A 25,595-nucleotide genomic window follows, 5' to 3' on the forward strand; every position below is an offset into this window, starting at 1 on the left:
ACGTCCCTACAACGGCTGTGAATGAGAACAGAAACTTTGTGTTTTTATTACTCAAGAAGTAGCAAGGTAGGTTAAAATTCAACATCTTGTTGAGACTGAGGTTATTAGAGACTAAATACTTGTTTCGTTTGACGAGGTCGTCACCTTGGCTACTTTTAGGATGAATCCTGGCATTCACTCAAGATTGTAAGTTAAATACGTTTTTAAATAGGAGCTATTGGAAACTAACACCAATTTACATTTCCAAGACACCTAAGTTTGTTAAGGCATTAACACTTTCCGTGCTAAAAGATGTTCGTTTCAAGGTACAGGCCGCCCCGATACCTGAGTGGCCAGCGCGGCGATCTGTCAAGCCAAGGGGCCCGGGTTCGATTCCCGGCTGGGTCGGAGATTTCCTCCCCTCAGGGATTTGGTGTTGTGTTGTCCTCATTATCATTTCATCATCAGTGGAAGGAAACGGGAAAGCACCATTGGAATCACTTCTCTAGACGCTCATCTGGTGGACCTCTCTGACGAGGCTTCCCTGCCGTAAGGCAGAACACAAAGTTCAGGGTACAAGATGGTGCACGACCGACGAAGTATAGGTACTGTCTACCTATAAATAGTTCTAAGAAGATACAGCATTTTACTCAACATGAAATTCTGTCGCTGAAGAATTAAAAATATGTTCCGAATAGGTTTAACATAAACTGATGTGGAAAACTTAAGGATGAAAGTAACTTGCGTGTGATGTGTCATTGCCAAGTACCATAGTTCGTTGAAACTTGGACCATACATAGAAAGAATTGCTATAGTACAGTATAGAGGGTAACTAAAAGAAATGCGCAATGAGACAAGCAGAAATTATACTTTTATTCAAAGACAATAATTACATCGAAGTGACCACGATTCATGATGAGCCTCTGGACATTACAAAAGGATTGTGACACTGTACTACTTCCCCGCGTGCATCTTTTCAGGGGTGCATTCGGAACTGGATGACAATGCACCACCACATCAAACAGCGTAGGTTTAAGAGGTCTTGGAAAGAGAGGGCATTAGGCGAATGGTGTGGACTGTCCGTTCCTCCGTTTTAAGTTCTATCGAGCACGTGCTGGGTACGTTGGGGAGACACATCGCAGTACGTTCGCATGTACCAGCGACTATCCAGCACATGTCAGCCGAGAATGCGGAGGAATGGAACGTTATACCGTAAGAACTTCTTATCAACCTCCTGGCCAACATGGGAGCATGGTGCAGAACGCGTGTTGCCGTCCGTGGTGATTTTTTTTATTATTTTTATTTTACACGTCAAGTTCCGTAGGACCAAATTGAGGAGCAAGTCTCATGGAACATATCAGTACATGAAATTACAACATAAAAGTAACAACAGATGAAATAAAATGTTTATGAACCCAAAAAACAAGCTGTAATTTTATGTAAACGCACTCAACGATATAACACGGGAAGGAGTTTAATTTTTCAAGGAACTCTTCAATGGAATAGAAGGAGTAATCCACGAGGAAACCCTTCAGTTTCGATTTGAAAGCGGGTGGATTACTGCTAAGATTTTTGAATTTTTGTGGTAGCTTACTGAAAATGGATGCAGCAGTATACCGCAAACCTTTCTGCACAAGAGTTAAGGAAGTGCGATCCAAATGCAGACTGGATTTCTGTCTAGAATTAACTGAGTGAAAGCTACCAATTTTGGGGAGAAAGCTGTTATTGTTAACAAGAAACGACAGCAGGGTACTTATATATTGAGAGGTCAATGTCTGAATACCCAGACTAATGAACAGGGGTCGACAAGAGGTTCGCGAAATTACACCACTTATTGCCCGAACCGCCCGCTTCTGAGCCAAAAATATTCTTTGGGAATGCGAAGAGTTAGTCCAAGATATAATACCATACGTCATAAGCGAATGAAAATAAGAAAGTAGACTGCTTCTCGTGTCGAACTCTCATTTATTTCAGGTACCCTTCGGATAGTAAAAATGGTAACATTAAATCTTTGAACAAGATCCTGAACATGGGGTTTCCCCGACAGTTTACTATCTATCTGAACACCTAGAAATGTCAACTGTTCAGTTTCACTAATCATATGCCCGTTCTGTGAAATTAAAACTTAGGGTTTTGTTGAATTGTGTGCGAGAAACTGTAAAATCTGAGTCTTACTGTGATTTAGCGTTAGTTTATATTCTACAAGCCATGAACTTATGTTATGAACTGCACTATTTGAAACAGTGCCAATGTTGCACACAATGTCCTTTACTACAAAGCTAGTGTAATGTGCAAACAGAAATATTTTAGATTCACCTGTAATGCTAGAAGGCATATAATTTATGTAAATAAGGAACAGGAGTGGCCCCAGCACCGCCCCGTCCCTCGCCCCCCCTCCTTTTGATTGTGCCCCACTCAGACCCCACGTCATAGTCAGTCACAAGAGTGCGAGTAATGATCTATTGCTGTCTCTTGTTAAAGTAAGAGGTGAACCAATTGTGAACTACTCCCCGTATTCCATAACGTCCAACTTCTGGAGCAATATTTTGTGATCAACACAGTCAATCGCCTAGCGTTCGAAACCTTTTGTTTAATCCATCCATTACGTCGGAGAGAAAAGAGACTATAGCATTTTCAGTTGTTAAACCACTTCTAAAACCGAACTGTTCATCTTATAGCAAATTATGCGAAATTAAATGAACCATTATCCTTACATATACAACCTTTTCAGTAACTTTATCGACACTGATGGCACAGAAATAGATCTAAAATTGTCTACATTATACCTATCTCCCTTTTTATAAAGCGGATTTACTACTGAATTCTTTAATCTTCAGGAAACTGACCATTCGTAAAGGAACAATTACAAATAAGTCTAAGTACAGGGCTAAATGTGCAGGACAGTAGTACTTTAATATTCCGCTAGGCACTCCATCATATCCATGAGAGTCCTCAGTCTTCAGCGATTTAGTTATTGGCACAATCTCTCCCTTGTCAGTATCACATAGGAGTATTTAAGACATTAATCTCGGAAAGGCATTTTTCATGAGAGTTATATGAATCCCTGCAGGAACTAAGTTTTTATTTACCTAAACAGTAATGCTCAGAAAGTGATTGTTAAATACTGTACATATATCTGACTTACCAGTAGCAGAAATATTTCTACTACGAACTGACTTTATATCGTCGACCTTGTGCTGCTGACCAGACACTTCCTCCGCTACTGACCATGTGGTCTTAATTTTATCCCGTGAATTAGCTATTCTATTTGCGTAGCACATACTCTTTGCCTTCCTAACAAAATTTATAAGCACCTTAAAATACTGTTTATAATCGGCTACTGCAGCTTTACACTATGTTAATAATCATTTCCCCCTTCATTTTGTAATGTCCAACGGAGCATCATAAATTTCCCTGACTTCGGTGTAGTTATTGTCGTTGAATAAAAGTGTCACTTCTCTTCGTACGAAACTGTGAGCATGTCTTGCAGTTTTCTTCTGTACTTTAGCAATTCTTCCTATGTATGGTCCAAGTTTCATCGAGCTATTTTACTTGACAATGACACATCACGCGGAAGTTACTTTCACCATTAAGTTTTTCACACTAGGATATAATACAGCACTTAACTGTGTAGAACGCGAAAAATTTACAAACGCTGCGCAAAACAGAACCTCATGTGTAACGACAACAAAAAATTTAGAAAATGGGGAAACTGCTTATGGCGGTCTCTGGCGCGTTTTCCTCCATGCGCTTCTGAAATCAGTCATTATACTGCAGTAGCGACCAAAAAGCATTGTGTGTCTCTAGCCATCCCTAGTCTTATTCCATTTTTAAATGAGGACATTCAGTTGTTATGTGCTCTCCTCTAGGTAAAACACTGTCCCCTAGTTATTCTCCTACAGTGCGAAAATCGTCGGCGTTAGATGGATGTTGGATGTGAAAGTATTTAATAGGAGTAGCATCATGTTATGTGCATTTTGCGTCTATAACAATTTTCTTGTTTCCACACTGCACTCTTCAGTTACCTTTTCGGCATCCTACATTTACTAATGGAAATGCGGTGTTATTCAGGTATTACCGGGTGGCCAGAAATGCGCGATAACTTTGTAACACAATTATTATCTCTGACATTTCCAAAAGTTCAGTCTGCAGGAATATTAAGCTCTTAATTAACCTGGGTATCATTTTTTGCGTAATTAACTTTGTTTTGCGCTGCACCGCCTGAGTTGGTGGTGGTGGTGTTCCTGCCACGTTACACGCCGCAGCACCGCTTGCTGTGCGCGCATCTTTTGGTTTCCCTCAGCATTAGTTCGCGATTTGCTGTAACTCTATCGCTCGGAGGCGAGCTTGAACAACATCACAACTTCTGCCATTACTAATAATTTAATTGTATTAAGTAAATCCGAATGTCCCTTTGCGCAGTTATGTATTCACAGCCACCCACTACAGTCCATGCATATGTGTGTGTGTGTGTGTGTGTGTGTGTGTGTGTTTGTGTGTGTGTTTGTGTGCGCGCGTTTGTATTTCTGGTGTAAGTAGAGTCCTGCAACAACTATACGCATAGGAGAATTTTTTGGTTATGTTTGAATGTCGAGAAAGTGATGTCGGTGAGAAATAGCTGAAGTTGTAGCTATGTCTTTCAAACTGTTAAGGTTCAAACGGAGGGAACGTATTTCGATGTGGAACATATTGAAATGAACGATTTTGTTCGAAAATTATCTACAAACTACATGAACGCTTTCCAATGTCCTGAAAATATCGTAACTCTCGAATGTTCTGAACATTTTAGGAATGATGTCGAAAGTTCTATCTACTTTCAAGAATGCTTTTGAATCTGGAGTGATGGAGATGTGATTGTTTGTTTGCATGGCAATGCTCTGCTTCAGCTATTATAATCAACTGTATTCGGTTTTCCGTCTTAAGCTTACTATAACTGGTAATACTAACAGTAAACTTAAGACGTAAAAACGAATAATAGCTGGAAATGCAATGTTTCAGAACGAACATAAGTGTACCTGACGATCTGTGATGTTCTGTAAACGGAAACAATCAATGCTATTATAATCAACTGTATTCGGTTTTCCGTCTTAAGCTTACTATAACTGGTAATACTAACAGTAAACTTAAGACGTAAAAACGAATAATAGCTGGAAATGCAATGTTTCAGAACGAACATAAGTGTACCTGATGATCTGTGATGTTCTGTAAACGGAAACAATCAATGCTATGTTCTATAAGTTTCAGTATCAGAGTGTGCATGAGGTTAAATTCTGCTCGATACATTTAATAATAAATTAATTTAATGGTAAAGCTTTTAGAGTGAATTTCAGAGATAATTATAAAAGGGACTACCAGTGAGTGATTTTTCAGTGATCGTTGCCAAAACGTGAAAGGGTGTTTATGCAATCTCGAGCTAAAGTACAGAGAGAGAGAAAGGCGCAGATAGAAACGAAACAGAAAATAGGAGAGAGAAAGGCGGCTTAGTTCAGAACGGGAATATCATCAACTACGAAAAATGAGTAAACGTGATATAAAACGCGAGAAAATTTGTAAAATTGCTTCTTACCACTATCGGCAGACAATGTATCAGAAAAATAAATCAGAACCCATGTTCTCTATCTGCAATATTTGCGTTATTTCACGGATGGTGTCCGTTACACAAATCGACACCAGACATGGACAGATTTTCTTCTTTTTTCTTTAAACAAACCTTACTGAGCGAGTAGGTCAATATCAGCCAATAACGAATACTGGATTGTTCCAACAGACTGAAGACGTCTAGCATCTGGAATGAAAGTTAAGTCTGCAGTGGAGTGTGTGCTATTGTGATTTCTAGGATATCGCAAAACTATTTTTCGCCGCATATTTCCTCCGTGAACTGATAGTATTGGGTGATATTTAGGAGAAATTGTGAAGTTGGGCCGCGGTATGGGAAGGTTGAAGCTATGAGGTGGGCTGTGAACTAGACAGCGTCTGTATGGCTCAATAAGCAAGAAATTTCAGGGTTCGAGTCTTGGTCTGCCACAAAGTGGCTGTGTAACGTTTTGTGCGGTCTGCGGGACGTCGATTTGGTCATTACTCAAGCAGAAAACCGCAGTCCAGAAATACATGGGAACATTGAGGTCTGAGAAGGTTGAAGTAAACTTTACTTCGTATTTTGTTTAATGTTCTAATTAAGCAGGTAGCCTAGTCCATTAGTCGTCGGCTTAACGTATATGGAGGGACTACATCTAATAACATTCATGTATATGATGTGTGTCTGTACACATTCTGCTTATCTCGTCGTAATTGCGTATCCTGTGTTGTATATCAGTTCAGTAACGCTGTTAGCAGCAATAAGACATGCACCCTACACAAACACGCAAGTGACTGATGTTCTGTTTGCGTGCGGAAAAGTGGACGATGATGTCGGAGCCGCAGCGCGTTTGTACTCGGGTTAAGTTCTCCTAAAGACAGACACCGTATCATTCCATGTTTGCGGCCATTAGAAGACGAAGACGTTCCGGAAAGTTGAAAGTAGATTTTTCCACTAGCATTTTTTACACAGCTGTCACGTGGATATAGAGTAATGTATTTTTGTGTTCTGTTACAAGTAGAACCTGCGGACAACAATGATGCTACATTACCGCACGATACAGACTGACCGATTGCGACGTGAATATTCTTTAGCCATTTCCCCCAGCGCCACCCCTATCGCAGACAACCTAACGAAACATAGTGGAATGACTGTATTCTTAAGTGCTCTAAAACACGACAAATAAAAAAAAAATTAGGTATTACGTACGATCCAAATTTTTAAGCTACTGACCAGCGGAAATATGCGTATGAATCATTATGCTCATAGCATACTTTCAGGAGATACGAGAGTAGCGCTATACAAGGGGCAGTCATTAAGTTTCTATATCTACACCCATACTCCGCAAGCCACCTTACGATGTGTGGCTGAGGGTACTTTGATTACTATTGCCAGTTCCCCCTTTTCCTGTACAGTCGCGTTTGGTTCGCGGGAAGGACGATTGCTGGTAAACCTCCATAGGGGCTCGAACCTTATTTCATCTTCACGGTCCTTTCGCTAGATATGCATAGGAGGGAGCAGTATATTGGTTGACTCTTCTAGAAATGTACACTCTCAGAGTTCTAACATTAGACTATAACGAGATGCAGAACTCTTTTCTTTCAGTGTCTGCTACTGGAGTTGGTTGAGCTTACTAAATAAACCTGTAACGAAACGTGTTGCTCTTCTTTGGATCTTCTCTATTATCTCTATCAATCCTATCGCAAACTGACGAGTATTGGTCGAACAAGTAATCTACTTCCTTTGTTCATGGACTACATTTCCTGAGGATTCTTTCAATTAATCTCTCTCTGGTATCTGCCTTACGCTCGATTAATTTTATGTGGTCGTTCCACTTCAAATCGCTCCAGTCCATACGATCGTATTTTGTTCGTTAGGTGGCAGTTTCAATTATCACCTCGGAAAAATCAAGCTTCAACAATGATCCAACTAGCCTTGGTTGACATAAAAGAAAAAAGAAAATTACTGTACTGGAGAAAATTCAAAAGGCTGTAAGCACTGTGGGACTTAACATCTGAGGTCATTAGTCCCCTAGACTTAGAACTACTTAAACCTAACTAACCTAAGGACATCACACATATCCATGTCCGAGGCAAGATTCGAACCTGTGACCGTAGCAGCAGCGCGGTTCTGGACTGAAGTGCCTAGAACCACTCGACCACAGCGGCCTGCTACTGTACTGGAGAAACCAACGTTTCGGCCACGGTTACAGTGGCCTTCTTTTGGGTCTAGTGATGTGCTTCAGCTGTGTGGTGTCACTTATATTTTGTCATTGCTGCTCGCTGAGCATGAAATTAAGTCATAATTTTAAAAGGTCGTTGTTTGATCACTGGAGGCGGAAGGAGCGGAAACTTTATTATAACACGTTGCTACGGTGGAGGGAGTGGGGATCAGCTGATGTTTGTTATTTCTTGCACTGGTTACTATTGACTGGTGCTCATCGGCGAATGAGGTGTGGTCTTTTACTACTGACCGGTGCTCATCGGCGATTGAAGTGTGGGCTCCCGTTTTCCTCCTGCTTACGGGTGGTTGTTGCGGCAGCCAGGATGGGGCAAGCCTGTACCTGTCCTCTCTGTTCATGGTGTTAGGATGTTTTGTTATTTGTATGGCGTATCTCATCTTACCGTTTCGTCAACCGGGCTGCTTGGCCAGTACGCGAGTTTCTTTACATTTGATATCCTTGCCGCAGTCTTGCCGGTGTTCGGCCGCTGCAGATATGCTGTGCAGCCCAAGACGAATGTAGTCCTCGTGTTCCCGTATGAGCGTTGCCGTCGGCCTACCGGTCTCACCGATATGTACTTTCTGTACTGGCATTCCGCCTTGTGCGCACCTGCAGTGTGTAAAGCATCTGTCTTGTACTTCGAGGTGCCTAGGACATCCTGCATCTTGCGGCTGCTGCGGTGAACAGGCTGGACACTATCCCGGCGAAGGGGTTTACCAATCTGGCGACGCTTTTCACGTAAGGTAAGAGTACTGCTGACTACTGTTTGTCGATTTCTTGCATATCTCGCTTTCTTTTGTTTGTTGCCATGAATGGATCGATTTACGGTTGTAGCCATTGGCCACGAACGTTGTACGCAGCCTTTTTGGCTCACGCGTTTTGTTTTGACCATCGCTTAGACGCTGCGCACGGAGGGGCAAAAAACGGATTACTGAGTTCTCCTGCGCTGGATGGTGGTTGGATTGGGCGTGAAAATGCTTGTCTGTAAGCACAGGCTTCAGATATACTCTTTCTCTTGGTGTTCCTCCATGTTTCCACGCCGAGAATGGAATTGCGCCATTCTTCTATACCTCGAGCATGAACTGTATCTTCCTGTGCATTTCATTCGAATAATGGTGAAACCTGTGTAGCTCCGTTTCACCATCAGGCCATACAGCGAACGTATCGTCATGTATCTGAAGTAGCATCGTGGACGTAAAGTAGCAAAACGAAGTGTTGTTACTTCGAAGGCTTCCGTAAATGTATCTGCTGCTAACGGGGATAAGGGACACATTGTTACTCGTCTGTCTGCTCGTTGTATTTTCCTTGCCATTTGAAGACAAACATAGATTAACGAGGTTGTATATATCTGGCGGGACATGCTCTTATGCGAGCTGTTTCGTCTACTGGCATGTAAGTGAATATTTATGGAGGTATCAGTCTCCTCGTTTTTAATGACCAACAACACTCAGAACATCTCTTCCTATCAACATTAATGAAGAACGAATTTGACCGTCTTATCAAATTCCTGATTTGGAGTTTGAATAGGACTAAGACCTCTACTAACAAGAAATAAAAATTTAATAATAAACGATTCAGCAATTAAATATTTAATTGTTCAAGTGATAGCATTAAAAGCTGTGTAGAGGCGAGCTGGTCGTTAGGATACTCAAAAACATTTACATCAGCTGATTCTGGCCACGGAAGCCTAAGCAAATGTATATAATTAGTCAAATCTAAAGGCCGTAAATTCAACTAAGTATCTTGGAATTACAATTACGAAAAGCTTAAATTGGAAATGCTGTTGGGAAGGCAAGCCAAAGACGGCGTTTTATTGGCAGAATACTTAGAAAATGTAACAGATCTACTAAACAGACTACCTAAATTACGCTTGTCCGTCCTATTTTGTAGTACTGCTGCGCGCTTTGGGAATCTTACCAGACAGGATCAGCGGAGTACATCAAGAAAGTTAAAAGGAGAGCAGCACGTTTTGTATTATCGAGAGTCAGTTTCACTGACATGAGACAGGATTTGAGGTGGACATCATGAGAAGAAAGACGTTTTTCCTTGTGATGGAATCTTTTCTCGAAATTTCGATCACCAAAGTTCCCCTCCGCATGCGAAAGTATTTTGTTGACGCCGACCTACACAGGTAGATACGGTCATAATAATAAAATAAGGAAAATCAGAGCTCGCAAGGAAAGATACACGTGTTCGTTTGTTCCGCGCGCTGTTCGAGACTGAAATAATAGAGAATTATTGTGAAGTTGGTTCGATGAACCCTCTGCCAGGCAGTTCAGTGTGATTTGCAGACTATCCACGTAGATGAAGATGAATGAATTATTATACTGATGGCAGGAAGATTGCTTGAAAGTTGGGCTCCAACCCCGATACTAGTAGTAACAAAGAAAAATTAACAAATAAAATATAAACAGCTGTGCAACATCTGTCTCCAAAATAAAGGCTTCATCGGCTACGGAACCGTCTATAAAATTTTCCTTGGAAATAATGAAAACATCACACTTCTAATCACGCTACTCCAGAATGCGAATCCAGCAACATAATGTACGCAGCATACATAACGCTACTTGTCTTTTCCCAGTTGGTGAGCCGGCCGCGGTGGTCTAGCGGTTCAGGCGCTCAGTCCGGAACCGCGCGACTGCTACGGTCGCAGGTTCGAATCCTGCCTCGGGCATGGATGTGTGTGTGATGTCCTTAGGTTAGTTAGGTTTAAGTAGTTCTAAGTTCTAGGGGACTGATGACCACAGATGTTAAGTCCCATAGTGCTCAGAGCCATTTGCACCAGTTGGTGATAAATACATTTCGATAACACACACCGTCAAGAAATCTTTCACGGTGTTTACAGTCCAGTCCCTAATAGAAGTAATCAGAAAAAAATTACTCAGTATTATTTATAATTTTGGCGAACGTAGAAATTTACGTAGCACATAAATAGCTTGTTAAATTTACAAATTTAAAAATTACGCTATGCATTGGAAACATTCATAAAATGTAAATCATTAACTAAGGAAGCAATCAACAGGAAATGTCATATTACGGATTCCAACAATACGTGTTGACAGGGGTAAGTATGCACTGGTGCACTGATCAACATTAGTACATCTTGTCGTTGGATGTGTGGAGAAGTTTCTGAACAGTGAAAAAGCAGAAAATCACGGAGCTGGAAATAGTAAAATATTAGTTACATGTTCAGAATAATACAGATAACGGCGTGTAATGGGATCTGTGTCCATATTAGACAATTAATCAACGAAGTTAGAAAAAAAAGTGTGTTGCTTCCTATACGCAAAATAAGAGAATAAATAAATTGCAAGTGATTCGCGTGTGAATCATTTGGCCATCCCACAAAACTGAGAAAGACGTCTTCGATGTTACAGAAATGTGAAAGAACGCAGTAAAACCATAAAGATTCGATATAGAGCGCGTCTCTGCAATGCTTAAATTATCTGTTCGCTGCCTACAACAAAAATCTTAATAAAGCAAACAAACTGACAATACTGGAGCACGTTACATATAGAGAATACTGTATTTAAGGTAAGCTAAAAACTTCTAAATACGTCGAGGGTTAGAATGGGGGTAAAGTTTGACACTGTGAGATGTAAAGAAGAGAGTAACGTTGGAGGCAGTGGAAAACATAAGAGATAAATTGAAGCAAGCGAGAAAATCACCCAAATTTTAATATCTGGGCACACAAATGTAACTTAGCTGATGTTCAGTCTACTTTGCAAGCAAAAAAATACAAAATAATTAGGGTATAGACCCAGACAGATATTCCCTAGCTACTGTTACAGGCACCTTTCTAAATGGTATGAAGAAGGTACTTGCGTGCAAACAGCGTTAAGGGTGAAAACGTAACACAGTAATGGGAAACTGAGGTATTTTATTCTCTATTAGCAGTCGTCATACGCTTTGGTCTGTCAACCCCATTAGGTATTGGAATTAATCAAAAATGAAATGTGTGCTCACAGAAGCTTTTAAGTTCAATATTTCAATATCTGCAGGTCCCCACACCGCCCGTAAATTCCTGTACTGGAAATTATTTACACATATCGGATATTTTAATTTTTCGTGCTTTCATGTGATATGAATTCCCATAATCCGTGATTCAATCATATCGATTACTTGTCATCGTCTCCCTCCCTTCTGTGCCGCATTCCTACTCATCTGATGAAAATCGTCTCCGTCAAGTGAATGAAATTATTTTTCTCGCCTGGAAATATTTTGACGGTTTCGGCTATGACAGCAGACTCGCGCACGCACACACACACACACACACACAGGCATACGTACGCATATAAAAAAACTTCCAGCAGTCCCATGGCCAAAAGCGTCCTCTGCGAATGTGCCTCCGATTTCATTTGTTCACTTGTAAGTAGCGTTCCTTTACTGCATGCAGGTCCAAACTCGAAGTATAAGCTTATCAGGTATTGTATCTTTTTCGAGTATTGTCTCGTTCAATAAGGTAACTTCTGATTTCTGACAATACGTCCTTTGTGAAACCGCTTCGTTAGGGAAGAAAATGTTATTCCTTCAGTTTACAATCTGAGAATTTAAGCTTCCTGCCTTCCTTTTTAAAGAGCGTTTACTTCAGTTTCGAATCTTACTTTTGTATTCATACCACATGCCCATCTTTATGACAGAATCTGAACTTCTTCTTGCCCGCATCTCGTGGTCGTGCGGTAGCGTTCTCGCTTCCCACGCCCGGGTTCCCGGGTTCGATTCCCGGCGGGGTCAGGGATTTTCTCTGCCTCGTGATGGCTGGGTGTTGCGTGATGTCCTTAGGTTAGTTAGGTTTAAGTAGTTCTAAGTTCTAGGGGACTGATGACCATAGATGTTAAGTCCCATAGTGCTCAGAGCCATTTGAACCATTTGAACTTCTTCTTCCGTCCGTGGTTGTCGTTTGACTGATGTGTTATGGTCCATGAATCCATATCCGGAGACATTTCTGACTTACGCGCTTACCAACGCACTCGGCTAAAAATTATCAACAATTTCATTGTGCCACCTAACTTTGCCTTTGAACTTCCAATCTTGTGTCAGTGGTATTATCATCAGCCTGCTGTTCTATATAGAGTACGTGACCGAAAGGATTTAATGTGCTTTTCGTGCTGACGTCTGTTATTTTACCTTTTATTTTCGTGTGAACTTTGTTCAGATGGATGAGCCGAAATTCAGTGCCGCTCCGTCACGAAATTGTTTATTGTTTTTGACGTTTTATCACCTCCGGAAAATCATTTACAATTGTTTTATTTAAAGTCCTTTCCTTCTAACAGATGAAAACAACGAGAAATTGCGCAATACGGTATTTTTCAGTTGACGGTGAGAGGTGTATCAAACAACTAAGAAATGGGAGGTTTGGAAAAAAAGTAAACCGTGCGCCTTACGTTTTTATGAGAATGCTGTGCTTCGTGCTGATCAAAAGTAAATGTGCAAGAAATTTCTCATTAGTATATAGATCTTTTTAAATAGGAGAAGGTACTTATAATCGCTAATTGCTTACTCTTGTTGAGAAGTTGGTCGATCACGCCAGAGACGAAAGAGCATTCAAAGCAATGGTTGGAGTTGCGCGGGGTACCCGTGTGGTCTTGCGCGCCTTGCCACAGTTCACGCGGCTCTCCCCGTCGGAGGTTCGAGTCCTCCCTGGCGCATGGGTGTGTGTGTTGTCCTTAGCGTAAGTTAGTTTAAGTTGCATTAAGTAGTGTGTAAGCCTAGGGACCGATGACCTTAGCAGTCTGGTCCCATAGAACTTACCACAAATTTAAAAAAATTTACAGTGGTTGGAGGTTGGAAGTCGGAGACGCAGCAACGAGAAAAAAATGTGATGCTCTTCCGATATGGCTCTGAGCACTATGCGACTTAACTTGTGAGGCCATCATTCGCCTAGAACTTAGAACTACTTAAACCTAACTAACTTAAGGACATCACACACATCCATGTCCGAGGCAGGGTTCGAACCCGCGACCGTAGCGGTCGCTCGGCTCCAGACTGTAGTGCCCAGAACAGCACGGCCACTCCGGCCGGCAGTCTTCCGATATGGAAAAATGATTCTTCCTTTTGATTGCCTTGCTAAAGGGGAAAAAGCGGACGAATAATTAGCATTCAACTGGAACAATTGGATTAAAAATATTTGAGGTCTTGGCTTCAGTAGAAAAATTATACCATGGAGGTTGGAAAATGGTGTGAGCTTAAACACAAACTGCTGACACAACCAACCTCTAACTTAAATCTAATGCGCCGGGCATGGGTATTTTGCTGTCTTTTCAGCTTTGCACTTATTGGATGCAACCCGCCTCACTGGAAAACGTTGTATAAAGTACAGTGGCCTAAAGGGGATACGTCGAAAACACATGTATTTTTAAGGTAAATAATAAAAACGAAACGAACTCCGTCCGGACAGGCATTGAAGGTAAAGCGGTACTGACCGAGCGCCGTGCCCTGGGCACATCGGCGTCACTGGATGCAGATATGGAGGGGCATGTGGTCAGCACACCGCCCTCTCGGCCGTTGTCATTTGTCGTAAGCGGTAAACGTAAATACACAGCAGCCAGGTCATGGGAAATCACTAAATGGCATATCGGTCGTCGGCTGCCGAAGCATATGTGGGGCATTTGTCTCTGTAAATTCCCGATAGGAAAGGGTTTCTGGCACGCTACACTGAAATCACCTGCGATATGAAGCACTGTGATATCGACGTTTCTCCGGGCTGCATTCCACTACAAAATCTGCTCGATGTTTAGGCCGCGTCAGGCAGGAGTTAAAACTTGTGCTTTCGAAGATTACCACCATCTCCTTAGTCGAGACATAACGTTGTGCCGGGAGCGGATTCGTCCGTTAATCAAGCGTTCAGTCTTGCTATTCATCGGGTGAGGTCACTTGGAATTCGTTATACTGGCGGTGTGTCGTCACCTGAAGGCGGGATTCGCATGCGCAAATGCAGCAAACTGGCAGTGCGGCAGTACTCTCTCTCCTCCCTATCGGGCCATGTCTGGGAGGTGGAAGGGAAGATAACCAGAAGTATCACCTATCCCACTAAGGGTTTCGATTTTTGGTTTTATTTCCTTGAAGAGGGTCCACCTCAAGTGTTCGTTCCAGGCACCACTCATCTTTTCAGGAGAAAAAAGCACACTAGCAAGATGTCAGCACCAACGGCCGATTTCACGCCGAGCGGTCTAAGGCGCTGCAGTCATGGACTGTGCGGCTGATCCCGGCGGAGGTTCGAGTTCTCCCTCGGGCAGCCGGCTAGAGTGGCCGTGCGGTTCTAGGCGCTACAGTCTGGAACCACGAGACCGATACGGTCGCAGGTTCGAATCCTACCTCGTGCGTTGATGTGTGCTCAGAGCCATTTGAACCATTTGAACCTCCCTCGGGCATGGGTGTGTGTGTTTGCCCTTAGGATAATTTAAGTATTGTGTAAGCTTAGGGACTGATGACCTTAGCAGTTAAGTCCCATAAGATTTCACACACATTTGAACATTTTTGAACATTTGAACAGATTTCACGCGAAAATTTGGCTCTTAATTCCGACAGTACATTCGCTCGTACCCGTTATCAGTCGCTCAGTCCCACTGCAGCCACCTAGTGTGCGAGCGCCAAGGGTTTGTCTTCATAATTTGGTGAACTGCCCAGTCATAGCGCATCGTTCATTGTGTCCACGGGCGTGGTTTCTAACCTGAAGCAAGTGCCAGAATCTCTTTTCCTTGAACACTTACTTTACGATTCTCAAATTCAGTGTAAATTAATGAAATTAACGAGTGTGTCATTAAAAAAGTAGGTAGAGCTATTTAATAGCGTGTAATTTTCTTTCGAATGTTAAAGTGAAGCACGATTCCGGGAGTTAACGTGACTGTCGTGATTAAATTGGTAAATAGAATATAATTAACTCTATTTTATTAATTATTCGGTAGCTTAGGTTTATGCATTTTGATTTTGAGGCATATATAAAATAATATGGAACATACTTGTGCGTGAGGTTGACATATTAGGCGTATAACTTTGCTACCGCGGCTTCCTCGACTTTCGAAGTTTTAGTATCAAAAATCGCTGGGCACTACTTTCTCCCATCTTTCGGGCAGCCCCGGCGGATGAACCGGGTGTCTTTTTAGGAGATTCATGAATCGTTCAAATTTTTCACTTGTTCGAATGGCCGGAAATGCTGGTCAGCCAGGCCGTGTGCCATTGATTGGAAAAGGTATTCTGGAGAATACGGCGAGTGGGGTAGTACTATCCATTTCAACGTTTTGACGTGTACTGCGACACTGAGTCTTGCTGCAGAAGCACCTTTCCATATTCATCGTCGTATTGCGGCCGTTTGTCTTGCTGTGCTCCACTCAAAAGCAACAGTTTTGGATAACAATCTCCTGCGATTGTTTCTGTCTGTTTCAGAAGTGTCGAAAATCTTCTCTCTTCCATCGCCATGCCGATATTCGACATCAAAATCACCGTTCTTGAAGCGTAGAAACCATTCTGTGCACGCTCTTTCACTAAAAGGTGGTCACAATAGGTCTCAATCGACATTTTACGAGCCTCGGCCACAGATTTCTTCATGTTAAGGCAAAAAGTTCCCACTAATGGCGAGAAATAGGTTCGTAAGTTGGCGTATTCAGGCGGGAATGACTCTATGTCGCAATGAGAAATTGATTAATGTTCTGGTGGCGTGCTGTTTACAAATGCTTAATCTTTTGATATGAGACTTACAACTTGCCACCTGCACCACAACTTGCTACTGCTGTCATTTATTACAAAACGGTGGAAGCAAAGTTGCAGGCCTGTTAACAACCATTCAATTGCCAAGATGACATAAAATATTCTTTTATTTAAGACAGCCGGTTTCCACAGGCTATGCTGTCGTCTTCAGGTCTTAAAATCTTTTATTGTAAAACATGTGCATTTTACGCTGACCTCACGCACATGATGTCAAGTGGATAAAAGCAGCATATTATAAAAATTTGTCATCACTAAAATTTTTAAAAATATAAAGCACCTTATGCAACAGGCTATGTCCATAGCCGCACGGGATTAGCCGAGCGGTCTGAGGCGCTGCAGTCATGGACTGTGCGGCTGGTTCCGGCGGAGGTTCGAGTCCCCACTCGGGCATAGGTGTGTGTGTGTTTGTCTTTAGGATAATTTAGGTTAAGTAGTGTGTAAGCTTAGGGACTGATGACCTTAGCAGTTAAGTCCCATAAGATTTCACACACATTTGAACATTTTTTTTTCTGCTGTGTCCATGTACACATTGCCCACAGTTGCTTGTTGCATCATACAAACACATTACACAATAGCATAAATATTTACATATCAACTTTCAACGGCGTATAAATTTAAATGGTGAATAAGTTGTACCTTATACGCCATTTAAATTGGATTCAGACTGTTTAGAACATGTCCTGCACATGTAAATAGTTGCGCTATTGTGTACCACGTTTGTGTGATGCAACAAGCAACTGTGGGCAATATGTATATGAACATAGCATGTTGCTCAAGACACTTCATGTTTTTAAATATTTTAGCGATGACAAACCTTTTATACTGTGCTCTTTTTATCCAATTGACATCTTGTGCGTGAGGTCAGCGCAAAATGAACGTGTTTTACAACAAAAGATTTTAAGACTTGAAGATGATAGCATAGTCTGTGGAAACTGGTAGTCGTAAATAAAAAAAAAAAATTACGCGATCTTCGCTGTTGAATGGTTTTCAACAATTAAATAGATCGCCCTTCAGTTCTCTCAAAATGAGAAAATTCAATAATATTACACTCTCTTTTCGCGTTAAAAACTTGTTATCGAGCTAGGTTTCGGAACATATTCGGTAAACGTGAGTCCCTTCCCCTCCTCTTCCCTTGCCTTCAACATCCCGCGAATAGGGGGACTCTGGAGGTCAATTCGCTGTTCAGTACTACGCACTCGGACATTAGGCGGCTGCAGTGGCACGGAATGAGTGTCACAGAAGTGGTGCTTTCGCAGTTTAGAAGCTGTGCATACAGAAGATAACTACGTACTATCAGGACTATGGTCCAAATTTTCGCGTGGAATCGATTGCTGCAGTTGATATGTTGCTAATGTGAATTTTTTCTCTTTAAAATATGAGTTCTAGTTGCGATGTTTCTTTGTCAAATTATAAACTCCGTCTGTGTTAAAACTGTTGTCACAGGTGCGAATTTCTACCGCTTCTTTTATTACGGAATCCAAGTAAGTCGATGCATGGGAGAGAACATTAATTTTCTTGACACTGTTCTTGTGCTCTTCCGTAAGGCCGAGTTTAGATGTGTGGATTCATGTGGTCCAAGAACTGATGTAGTGCATCCATTCACTAATGTCAGTTTAAAATGTGTCGTCCACATACCTATAATAGCAAGAATGGCAGAGAGGAGCAGAGTGGAAAGCCTGTCCTTTAAAATAATAACGAAGCCAGCACCAGCTGGTGAAGATGGAGAGCCCATAGTCCCACCATCGGTCATTTCGTAATATTTCCCACTGTACAGGAGGTAATTGGTCATCAAGGCATATACAAAATATTGGGCAATGCCAGGTAGAAAAAGAACAATGAGAAGTTAGAGCGCATCTCCTATCAGTGGTTTCTTAAATAAAAGATTCCACATCTGTGATCACCATGTTGTCGCTTGCAGCTGAATGTACAGCTTTCATTATGTAAACGAAAGCCTTAAAGTTCTGGTTATGATGTCTGCAACTGCCAACTTTAGGCACCAAGAGCTTCATCAGATTTTTTGCCAACTTATAAGTGGGAGCCCTATAGACACTAATGACTGGTATGAGTTTAATGCCTTCTTTATGTATTTCTGTGAAGTGGTCTAGACTCGCGAGGCAGAAGGCAACCACATCATCAGTAAGCTTAGATTTTCGAAAGCTACCCGTTTTTCTATCGATGATGGATTTGGATTCTCTCTAACAATGTATGTGCGATCAATGAGCAACTGTGAAACTTTTTAATGGTAATCTGCATAAATAAAGGAGAACTGACACACTCCCCTTGTCCGCTGGCAATGCTACAATGTCGTCATCGTTACGTAAAAATCGTAGACCTTGCGTCTCTACAATGTTGACCTTTGACTTGGGTGGCTTACCTGTAGCCACAGAGCGGCTTGTTGCTCACCTTACATCCTCTGCCGCACCTTACAAGAGGTGCCTGACGGTCTCTTCCACTCTGCTGCTAACGCCTACGGCCGATAGCTGTCGCAGCGTCGGTGCAGATGTAAGCCTTTACCCGAGGCCGAAGTACTCCTGTCGTCCAAAACTTGTCGGAGAGGTTTATAACAGTCCTCTGACCCTGAGCTTTCGTGGTCTCCCCGTGTCTTCGTGTGAGGCCTACAAACGTTTTAAGTTTCCTCGCGATTACTTTGCTTAGGCTGGGGTGCTGCTGGGCCGAGGTTGTCGTATCTACCTAATTCCAATGAAACGGAGCCGGCCGCGGTGGTCTAGTGGTTCTAGGCGCGCAGTCCGGAACCGCGGGACTGCTACGGTCGCAGGTTCGAATCCTGCCTCGGGCATGGATGTGTGTGATGTCCTTAGGTTAGTTAGGTTTAAGTAGTTCTAAGTTCTAGGGGACTGATGACCACAGAAGTTGGGTCCCATAGTGCTCAGAGCCATTTGAACCATTTGAATGAAACGGAGACAAGACCGCCGACATACACAAATCATATTCAAATAAACAAAGTGCATTAGCATCACGGTCATACCTGGCGCCTTGAATTCTATCTTTCAAAACGCCACAGATTGTCTTTCTTAGAATCCTGTCTACAGCAAACGAACGAATATGATGTTCCATCACTGCAAACTTGGGCACTATATCCTTATCCTGGCAGTGCTGCAAAAGACCTACTGTGCTGAGCAGCTGCGGATATGTCACACTTTTCCAGTTGGCGAACACTGCATACCATATCTTCCCCGCAGAGGAATATGATTTGACATCCAAGTATTCCGCGGCAGCATCCTTGTAAAAAATCTTCTCGGTGTTTAGACCGGTCCAAATCGAAGATATGTGTCGAATTTTCGGAGATTATCACCACCTTCTTTGCCTGGAGATGATTGTCTGCCAGGAGCTTAGTTTATGTGTAAAGAGATTCGTTACTGGTCGGGTGAGATCGCTTGGAATTGGCGGTGTGACGTCTCCTGCACTGCAGGATTCGCGTGTGCAAAGTAGGAAACCGGCAATGGGGCAGTACGTCTCCGCTCCCCTCCCTCTGTCCCTCTGGGCCACGATTGAACGGAAACTATACCCAGCATCAGTACCCTCGCAAGAGTTACTGTATTTGGTAGTATTTCTTTTAGGATGCTCCGTCTCAAGCGCTCGTCTCCAGGGCCGCCCACCAGGTGATGTCACACAGCAAGAGAAGTTAGAATTGTAAGCGACGTCAGCAGAGTAATGACAAGATTAAATGCCACTAGAAATGAAACAGACTCCGCTCCCCAAAGACAGTTATTTTGTGACTAAGAAGATGGTAATAATCTTCGAAAGCGAGAGATTTAACTCTGATTTGACGGTGTGTGAAACACAGGAACATTTTATATAAACATACGCACTGGACTGTCGATTGTCCAGTATGAATGTACGGAGACGACGTGACGTCCGTTCATTTAACACTACAGTTCGCGCAGTGGGGCGGCTTATGTGACAACGTTTATCTGTGATGTTGCTGATGCACGCTAGAGACAGTTGACCTCGGGAACCCGACGTCTCAGGTAATCATCTAAATGCCGTGCCCAAAGCGTCTTTCACCATCCCTCGTTCAAAGTTAGTTGACCCGCGATGTAGATATTCGCTTCACCCTATTTCGTAAGAGACTATTCAAATATCGTGTCTGCGACAGGACACCATGTCTGGCCACAGCGGTGTCATACACAGCACATTTTCTGGCCACTTAGTTTAGTATTGACCACAGTTAGCACGTCAAAAATGGACTGAAACGCGATCCCTGTGAGTAAAAATTGTGATTTCAGGCTAGATTAACAAGAGAACTGAAATTTAGGAATATACAACGAAGAAATCAGACCATACATAAGCTGACAAATGGTTCCCTTCACATATGTAACCGACAAAATCCATGTCATGGTGCTGCTGATTATTTTTGTGGCCCCTTTCTGCTGTCGGACACAATCTAGTTTCGACGAATCAAATTCGGCAAGAAAATGATGTTCATTAGCTTCTGCAATTCTGTGAATGTCTGAGACTTCGCGTCTGAGTGTATGCACGTCCACGTTGCGCTCCTGACTCAGCCTAACCCCTGATGATTAGTTATAATTAGTACAGTTTGTCATTATGGAACTAAAGCGTTAGAATTTTTGTAGGTGCCCCTTGCTTAAGTTCAGGAAGGTGCTTCCTTTTGTAAATAAATGTTTTGTATTCATCGATTTAGTTGGACAAAATTTTCCTCAATGTGCATGCCAGCCCCCAACCTTATTCCTGTGATCACCAACCTCATGCAACTTGGAAGAAAATATACTGGGAAACAGTTAGTGAAGTTTAATCCACGATCGTTCGAACCGGTAGTTAGATTTACGTAGCGCTTTTTCTCTGGGTAGAATGTAAGGCCAAATGTACTTAACATTTCTTGGACTTCAGACGACTTGGCACTGAGAGGAAGGCGGAGAATGTTAGGCAATTTTTGTGAAAGGTAGTCTCACCAAACAATCAAACAGCAATATTTAGAAGTCCTGTAAAGTCGATAAACAATGGGTGTCCTTTTAGTACATAGAGCATTAATGAAGTTTTAATCTCGTAGTAAGTGCAAATCAGTAAATTTGTTCAAAGACAGAGGCGAAAAAGAAAACAGAAATAAAACTGTAAGCACGATTTCATCAAATTACACCTTTTTACAGAAAGAGCTGAAAATTCTTGCATCCAGCATGGCTGCAAGGTTGACATCCTTGATATGCACTTTCAAGGGCACCGCGCCTACTCGTCGTCACCGAATTCGTCTAAATTCATGGTTTACTCAAGACTTGGCCAGAAATGAAAGTGACGGAAGTGGGAGCTCCAGATGTCCAGGGTTTAGAAAAAATATAATTTGCTGCGCGAGTCGGGCGAGGCATGAGTCACTTACGTTGGCTTAGTTTCCAGCCAAAGGTTGGCGCAAAGGAAAAATTATAGAGCACTAGTCCGAGTATTGTGGGGTCGAGTCCCTATGGGGAAACTTTTTTTTTAATTTTCAATTTTTGCGTTACTAACACTACAAACAAAGATTTGCTGAATGCGCGTATTAATTTCCGTATATTAAAGGCAATGTACCGACTGCCTGACTCATTCTTTCACTCACTGACTCATCGTCCATCCCAAACCGCTAAGGACAGAAACTTGAAATTTGAAGAGGGCGTTGATCTTATATTGTAGGCATCGTTTAAGAAGGTATTGTTCGCCATTCGACTTCTGAGGGGGTGAAATAGGCGATGGAAGGCTTTTTGAAAATATGTCACTTTTGAGACAATTTTGAAGCTAGAACTACGGAAATTCGTATTTGGTTTTTCAGTCAGAAATAAAAGAATTCGTGTTTCGAAATGTTTTAAAATTCAACCACTAGCGGAGTAAGATAACGGGTGAAAGTTTTTTGAAAATAAATGATGATTAAAGAATTACTAAAGCATTTCATAAGCTACATCTATGAAAACTGGCATTTGACTCTTCACTTGGAAACAAAAAGTACATGTTTCAGTGTTTTTGGAGATTCGCTAAGGGAGTGAAATAGAAGGTGAAAAATTTTACGAATTACTTAATGATGAAAGCATTTTCAAAGCTAAATCTTTGAGAATTTGTTTTTGGCTTCTTTCTTAGAAATAAAAAAATACGTGTTTCACTGTGTTTGGAAATTCAACCCCTAAGTGGGTGAAATAAGGAGTGAAAATTTTTAAGAAAATATTTCTTAATGTTATATGGGTTGTAGATGAAAGTTTCTATTGAAATATCACCGAAAGACCACAAAAGGCATGGTTAACGAAAACCTCGGACTCCAGTTACCAGAATCGCTTTTTGGCCAGAAGCACATTCGGAAAGACCATGCTTCTATGGCCTTAATTAGTGTGAAAAGTTTAGAAGGTGTTGCAATTTGTGAACAACATAAAAAATCGAATAATGAAAAACATCTGTGCAGACCCTACAGCCTAACAGGCTACGTCAGCGATGAAGCGGGCGATAAGATAGCATTTTCATAAATGGCGCTGAAAAGGAAAGGCGAAGGAAGATTTGGACTGCAAATAAATTTCGAGGAGGAGAGGAAGAAAATCGCTGCGTTTTTACAACTACAATTATAATCAAGAACAGTCTTTCTTCACATTCATAAAAGGTTCTTTCTCGCTGCACAGTTTGGTTGTAAACCACGCGTAACGCATCATTGCGCCAAATATTGGTGAGTTTAGCTCGTAATGTACATTGGAATGTATTTTGACGCAGTCTTCTCGAGTCGTGATTTCTTTTTCTCTCTCGACGAAATAAGTGCAGTTTTGAAGCATTTTGATTAAATTCTTTACCTGACGATAAAAACAAACATTGCAGGGTTGCACTAGTCTTCTACATTTAGGGGAAATCACTTTAATACTGCACCATGGCAATCATTCTTTATCTCGAAAAATCTCGTCGTATAACTATGAATTTGTTTATCCTTCCCATGAGTCAGTTAACAGAGGAAATTTGTCCTCCTGCACATAGGGCTTAATATATCAAATACAGTAAGAGTATGTTGAGCATTATCACGGTTTATTAGCATTGTAAGTAACGTAAAAACTTAAAAGAAAGAAGTAGTTCCCGCGCAGTGTCTCGATCCCAGGACCTTCGGATTAAAGTTATGCACTATTTCCGATGTGCTAACCGCTGCGTGGAAACTATGCTAACATAAATGGTTCATGCTTCGCACGACCCGCGCCAAAATACTATTTTTTCTAAACGCTTGGTCATCTGGAGTTTCACTTCCGTCACTTTTATATGTGGCCAAGACATGGATATATCGTAAATCTTGACGAAATCGGTGATGACGAGTTGTCACGGACAACTAGTTACTTGCAAAGCTGCTAGCACCCCCATGCATTTTACCTTGCGGATTAGGTATTGCGCGCTCGTCGATGACTTGGTATCCTTTTATGGCTGTACCTCCTCCACATCGCAGGATTTTCAGTACCGCGCTGTCAAAGACGCTGTCCATATATGAAGCTACTGGAGCGTCATACATATAAAACATTTTTATTCATTATGTGCATAATGTATACTATACGGTGCTCCAGTTGGTATACCGAGCGGGGTAGCGCAGTGGTTAGCACACTGACCTCGCCTTCGGGAGGACGACGGTTCAAACCCGCGTCCGGCCATCCTGATTTAAGTTTTCCGTGATTTCCCTAAATCGCTTGAGGCAGACGTCGTGGTGATTCGTTCGAAAGGATACGGCCATTTTTCCTGCTGCATCCTCCCCTAATCCGAGCTTGCGCTCCGTCTCTGATGACCTCGTTGTCGAGCGGACATTAAACACTAATCTGTTCCTCCAGCATGTATGTACAGGGTTATTACAAATGATTGAAGCGATTTCACAGCTCTGCAATAACTTTATTATTTGATATATTTTCACAATGCTTTGCACACACATACAAAAACTCAAAAAGTTTTTTTAGGCATTCACAAATGTTCGATATGTGCCCCTTTAGTGATTCGGCAGACATCAAGCCGATAATCAAGTTCCCCCCACACTCGGCGCAGCATGTCCCCATCAATGAGTTCGAAAGCTTCGTTGATGCGAGCTCGCCGTTCTGGCACGTTTCTTGGTAGAGGAGGTTTAAACACTGAATCTTTCACATAACCCCACAGAAAGAAATCGTATGGGGTTAAGTCGGGAGAGCGTGGAGGCCATGATATGAATTGCTGATCATGATCTCCACCACGACCGATCCATCGGTTTTCCAATCTCCTGTTTAAGAAATGCCGAACATCATGATGGAAGTGCGGTGGAGCACCATCCTGTTGAAACATGAAGTCGGCGCTGTCGGTCTCCAGTTGTGGCATGAGCCAATTTTCCAGCATGTCCAGATACACGTGTCCTGTAACGTTTTTTTCACAGAAGAAAAAGGGGCAGTAAACTTTAAACCGTGAGATTGCACAAAACACGTCAAACCGTGAGATTGCACAAAACATGTTATCTTTTGGTGAATTACGAATTTGCTGCACGAACGCGTGAGGATTCTCTACCGCCCAGATTCGCACATTGTGTCTGTTCACTTCACCATTAAGAAAAAATGTTGCTTCATCACTGAAAACAAGTTTCGCACTGAACGCATCCTCTTCCATGAGCTGTTGGCAACCGCGCCGAAAATTCAAAGCGTTTGACTTTGTCATCGGGTGTTAGTGCTTGTAGCAATTGTAAACGGTAAGGCTTCTGCTTTAGCCTTTTCCGTAAGATTTTCCAAACCGTCGGCTGTGGTACGTTTAGCTCCCTGCTTGCTTTATTCGTCGACTTCCGCGGGTTACGCGTGAAACTTGCCCGCACGCGTTCAACCGTTTCTTTGCTCACTGCAGGCCTATCCGTTGATTTCCCCTTACAGAGGCATCCAGAAGCTTTAAACTGCGCATAATATCGCCGAATGGAGTTAGCAGTTGGTGGATCTTTGTTGAACTTCGTCCTGAAGTGTCGTTGCACTGTTATGACTGACTGATGTGAGTGCATTTCAAGCAGGACATACGCTTTCTCGGCTCCTGTCGCCATTTTGTCTCACTGCGCTCTCGAGCGCTCTGGCGGCAAAAACCTGAAGTGCGGCTTCAGCCGAACAAAACTTTATGAGTTTTTCTACGTATCTGTAGTGTGTCGTGACCATAAGTCAATGAATGGAGCTACAGTGAATT

This window comes from Schistocerca americana, chromosome 2 (genome assembly GCF_021461395.2).
Source record: "Schistocerca americana isolate TAMUIC-IGC-003095 chromosome 2, iqSchAmer2.1, whole genome shotgun sequence".
In the NCBI taxonomy this organism is placed as follows: Eukaryota; Metazoa; Arthropoda; class Insecta; order Orthoptera; family Acrididae; genus Schistocerca; species Schistocerca americana.